The sequence below is a fragment of the Garra rufa genome, chromosome 2, assembly GCF_049309525.1.
Source record: "Garra rufa chromosome 2, GarRuf1.0, whole genome shotgun sequence".
NCBI classification, from domain to species: Eukaryota; Metazoa; Chordata; class Actinopteri; order Cypriniformes; family Cyprinidae; genus Garra; species Garra rufa.
In genome coordinates this window covers 51,731,874-51,736,873 of record NC_133362.1, presented here as the reverse complement: position 1 = coordinate 51,736,873, position 5,000 = coordinate 51,731,874, and the positions used below count along the sequence as shown (strand labels likewise).

Genomic DNA, 5,000 nt, shown 5'->3' with positions numbered 1-5,000 from the left:
TGGCCGGGAATCGAACCCAGGACAACTGCTTAGAAGGCAGCTATGCTCCCCACAATACCACCAACGCAGGCGCTCTGTGCAAGATTTAAGCGGTCAGAAAAGAATGCTCGAATCCGGGTCATGGCAGCCCTTTGTCGTTGAGCGACGGGGACGTCCAGCTTCTTTTTGCCAACTCACCCTTCAGTTGGATTTTGCGCCTGAAGCTCGGCGGCATCCTGTGCTGCCCGCCTCGAGACAAGGGAGCAGGCGGTCCATATGCAGGCGTAGTCATGGCCGAGAGGTTAAGGCGATGGACTCGAAATCCATTGGGGTCTCCCCGCGCAGGTTCAAACCCTGCCGACTACGGTCGGGCATTCCCCCTTTAGCTTTTTGCGACGGTGGTTGGGCCTTCCAAGGCCTTTGGCCTTCGCTCTCTCTGACGTAATTGCGTGCGGCCTTTGTCCCGTAGCTCCTGTGGCAAGTGAGCTTCTGCCGGGCGGCTTGTGGAGAAAGTGTTCTTATATAAAAAGTAAGAAGCGCGCAATAAACAAGAGCCCGGATAGCTCAGTAGGTAGAGCATTAGACTTTTTTTTAATCTGAGGGTCCAGGGTTCAAGTCCTTGTTCCGGTGAAGGGCCATCTTCTTGTTGTCGCCCTCAGCTTGCAGTCGTGCCGGTCCAGCTCTGCCGTGTGGCGGCATACGCTTAAAGATGTGACAGAGTTCACATAGAGTGTTTGCTATGCTGCCCCTTCATGAATTTTTCGTTGCTTGTGGTGGGCTGTTTATGCGCTGATGACGAGAAACTCGAGATGTGTCTCTATGCCCTTGGACCTGTGCGCTCACTGTGGTAAACCACTACGCTCACCAAGGGTAATCTAGGGTGCCGACACCTGCCAACATGATTTTCGTCACCCCCCTCACTCCAAATGGGAGAAGTAAAAGTTACGAAAGTCCCTTCCCTCACCCAGTATTCACAAACCCGCTCAAGGTAATGTCATCTCTTTTTTCATGCCCCCGTATTAGAGGCCAAAAAAAATATTAAATGAAATAAATCGGTCCAAATAATGACCCACTGTAATGTGTAGCATTCAAGATATTGAGAGACTTTAGCTCGTGGCGGGTCAATCTGGTATTTCGTGGAGTAGGGGCTCGTTTTGGCAAGTTGGGTGCAGTCGCGTGTGCTGAGAGCGAAGAACAGCAAGCGCAACTCTTCATTAGTATAGTGGACAGTATCTCCGCCTGTCACGTGGAAGACTGGGGTTAGATTCCCCAACGGGGAGACCTAGTTCTCTGCTGCTGTTGAACGACTCATCCAAAAGCTTTTGGTGCAGACAGAGGTCACAGAAGGAGTTCTGCTTCGAGGTCAACCGCAGCCGAAAACAATGCGTTGGCCGGGAATCGAACCCGGGTCAACTGCTTGGAAGGCAGCTATGCTCACCACTATACCAGCAACCAAGCGCTCTGTGCCAATTTTAAGCAATCAGAAAAGAATGCTCGAATCCGGGTCACGGCAGCCCTTTGCTGTTAAGCGACGGGGACGTCCAGCTCCTTTTTGCCAACTCACCCTTCAGTTGAATTATGCGCCTGAAGCTCGGCGGCATCCTGTGCTGCCCGCCTCCAGCCAAGAGAGCAGGTGGTCCACAGGCAGGCGAGAGATGACAGGTCTCCCCGCGCAGGTTCGAACCGTGGCGAATGTGGTCGGGCATTCCCCCTTTTACCTTTAGCTTCTTGCGACGGTGGTTGGGCCTTCCAAGGCCTTTGGCCTTCGCTCTCTCTGACGTAATTACGTGCAGCCTTTGTCCCGTAGCTCCTGTGGCAAGTGAGCTTCTCCCAGGCGGCTTGTGGAGAAAGTGTTCTTATATAAAAAGTAAGAGGCACACAGAACACAAGAGCCCGGATAGCTCAGTCGGTAGAGCATCAGACTTTTAATCTGAGGGTCCAGGGTTCAAGTCCCTGTTCGGGCGAAGGGCCATCTTCTTGTCGGCGGCCTCAGCTTGCAGTCGTGACAGTCCAGCACTGCCGTGTGTCGGCGTACGCTTAAAGATGTGACAGAGTTCACATAGAGTGATTGCTTCATGAATTTTTCGTTGCTTGTGGTGGGCTGTTTTCCCCTTTAGGAGTTTTGCGCTAGACGATTTTAGTAAAGCGGTAGCCAGTTCATTGTTTTTTCAGCCAACTTTGAGGTCGACAACGGGACAGAGGACATCAGGGTCGCCGTAGTCGTGGCCGAGTGATTAAGGCGATGGACTAGAAATCCATTGGGGTCTCCCCGCGCAGGTTCGAATCCTGCCGACTACGCTCTTCACCAGTGCTGAGGAGAAGTAGGCGGGCCCTTTTCTTCCGTGTCCCTAGCACGCATTTGTGTGCCCTCTCTCCACAGTAATAAAAAGCGCCGCTAGCCGTTTTTTTTTCAATTCGGATGGCCGGCACCACCAGATGTGAGCCAGTGGTGCGCCGTGATCCTATAGTGGTTAGTACTCTGCGTTGTGGCCGCAGCAACCCCGGTTCGAATCCGGGTCACGGCAGGCTTTTTGTTCACTGAGCTCCTTTCTGCCACCTCCATTTTTCGTACGGGTGCGGTGCCAGTTAAACTATACCAACAACGCAGGCAGCAGAGGCTGGCTTTCGGGGTCAACAAAGAAGGCTCGAAGTGCACGAGTCACTGATGGGGCCAAAAGAGCTGAAGCCATCTTTGTTTGATCCCGTCCAGGGTTTGCATCCCGTCATGGACGAGAGAGCGCTCTCTTTCCATGCTGGCTAAAGAAATTTGAAGCGGCGAAGCTGGAAGCGCAAAGGCTGCAAACACAGACCATGACGAGGCGCGCTTCGTTCCACTGCACGCTGGCGGGTGGCCAGATTGACTCTGCTCTTGACACTATAGTGTAGCTCTGCTGTGAGCAGAGCCCCCAAAAATACAGGTCACTCTCAAAGGTTCCCCTCCATGGAAATCTTTAGTAAAAGGCGAAAGATTTATGCGCTGATGACGAGAAACTCGAGATGTGTCTCTATGCCCTTGGACCTGTGCGCTCACTGTGGTAAACCACTACGCTCACCAAGGGTAATCTAGGGTGCCAACACCTGCCAACATGATTTTCGTCACCCCCCTCACTCCAAATGGGAGAAGTAAAAGTTACGAAAGTCCCTTCCCTCACCCAGTATTCAAAAACCCGATCAAGGTAATGTCATCTCTTTTTTCATGCCCCAGTATTAGAGGCCAAAAAACAAATATTAACCCTCTGGGGTTCTTCGGTCACTTTTGACCGGAATTTTTTAAATAAAAAAATTTTAAAAATCGTAGCTTCATCGGAATGGTATGAAACCTGGTGACTTTTATGGTACTTGGTATATGAACACACAAAAAAATTGGGGACAGGATTGGAAAAGTCTAAGTGGTCGTAAAAAAAATAGTCACACTCGGGGTCTTCGGGTCAAAATGACCGGCCATAGGAAATGAATGGGAAATTGGCAAAAATATGAAAATACAGAGTTTTTTTGTGCATACAATCTACAAATCAGCCACAATCCAGAAAAAAAGCACACAACTGTGAAGGGGTGACTCTCTAAAACATCAAGAGTGCAAAACACTACAATACACTCACACACACACACACACACACTTATACACACAAAAACACACGCACACACAAATGAATGTGTGTCATTTCAAAAGCTAATTTTGGGAAATGTGTGAAATAGAGGCAATCAATGTAAGAAATAAAGCACACAGCAATGAAAGCATGAGACTGTAAGCCATCAGAGTTCCAAAATAGACACACAGACACACACACACACACACACACACACACACACACACACACACACACACACACACACACACACACACACACACACACACACAGGGAAATATGAGATTGGTGAGACTGTAACAGAGGAATGTGAGACTATGAATCAAATAAAAGGGAGACATTGGATCCAAAATCCAAAAGTCACACACCATGTCACACACACACACACACACACACACACACACACACACACACACACACACACACACACACACACACACACACACACACACACACACACACACACACACACACACACACACAGAAAAAAGATTTCAAAACAAGCATCATTTGCTCAAAGTGCTATATGGAGACACTATGTTGTGATTTGTCACAACCTGATCTGTAATCACAATTAGTATGTAAATAATATGTAATTATAGTTAGAATGATATTTAAAACAAACTTTTTTTTCCTCTATTTTTTTATTTACTATTTGACAATTGTTATACTTTTCTGTTATTTTAGATTTATGTTCATAATTGCTGTTGCCTTTTGAATAAGAGTTACTGTTCATTGAATATGTAAAAAAAGAATGCACATAAAATGTAAATAGGGTTAGGATGATATTTAAAATATTTTTATTTCTCTATTTTCCATTTAATGTTTGATAATTATACTTTTGCTGTTATTTTGTTGCCCATGCTGTTGCTGTTCATAATTCCTGTGCTAAATAAGAGTTATTGTTTATTGAATTTTACAAAAAATTATTTAAATCAAAATGTTCATTATAAAAAGGTTACAAAATAAAAAAAAATGGTATGACTGAAAGAACGGCATTTTTATTCAGTTAGAATTAAAACAATGGGTAACAAAATGCTTTCCATTGTTTCTCTTTCTAATGCAATGTTCTGGTTTGACTGTATTATAAAGTAAAACTGGCACTTCAAATTACCAGTTAAACCAATCAAACAAACAAAAAACTTGGCAAATAATAAAAAAATAGTCTTTGATAATCTAATTTTATATAATAAAATCCACAACCTGAAAAGGCATTGGCAAATATGTGCAAAAACAACTAGAATTCACAAATCCTTCTATAGAGAGCATTACATCCATCTAGTGGTTAAAATAGGATATTGCCTGGTAATTATGCTCACTACGCCACCAGATGGCACAAATCCGACTTCAAAAAATTATTTTCTATAGGCCAGGTATCTACTTTAAACTAAAATACAGCATTAATTAAAAAAGAATAAAAATTATATATATTAA

At 45.3% G+C, this 5,000-nt stretch overlaps 5 non-coding genes across 5 annotated transcripts in view; 3 read left to right on the top strand and 2 right to left on the bottom strand.

Annotated features, from left to right (window-relative positions):
• The window catches only part of trnar-ucu (transfer RNA arginine (anticodon UCU)), a 72-nt gene extending 5 nt beyond the window's left edge, over window positions 1-67 (bottom strand). The window contains exon 1 of the tRNA in view: window positions 1-67. This exon is cut by the window's left edge and continues 5 nt beyond it. This is a non-coding gene — a tRNA (tRNA-Arg).
• A 196-nt stretch (window positions 68-263) lies between these two features.
• Window positions 264-345, top strand: trnas-cga (transfer RNA serine (anticodon CGA)). Its single transcript has one exon. It is a non-coding gene; the product is annotated as a tRNA-Ser (tRNA).
• A 1,525-nt stretch (window positions 346-1,870) lies between these two features.
• Window positions 1,871-1,943, top strand: trnak-uuu (transfer RNA lysine (anticodon UUU)). Its single transcript has one exon. It is a non-coding gene; the product is annotated as a tRNA-Lys (tRNA).
• A 252-nt stretch (window positions 1,944-2,195) lies between these two features.
• On the top strand, window positions 2,196-2,277 carry trnas-aga (transfer RNA serine (anticodon AGA)). Its single transcript has one exon. It is a non-coding gene; the product is annotated as a tRNA-Ser (tRNA).
• A 586-nt stretch (window positions 2,278-2,863) lies between these two features.
• Window positions 2,864-2,979, bottom strand: LOC141327407 (U5 spliceosomal RNA). Its single transcript, XR_012354705.1, has one exon. It is a non-coding gene; the product is annotated as a U5 spliceosomal RNA (small nuclear RNA).
• Between the last annotated feature and the right edge of the window lie 2,021 nt (window positions 2,980-5,000).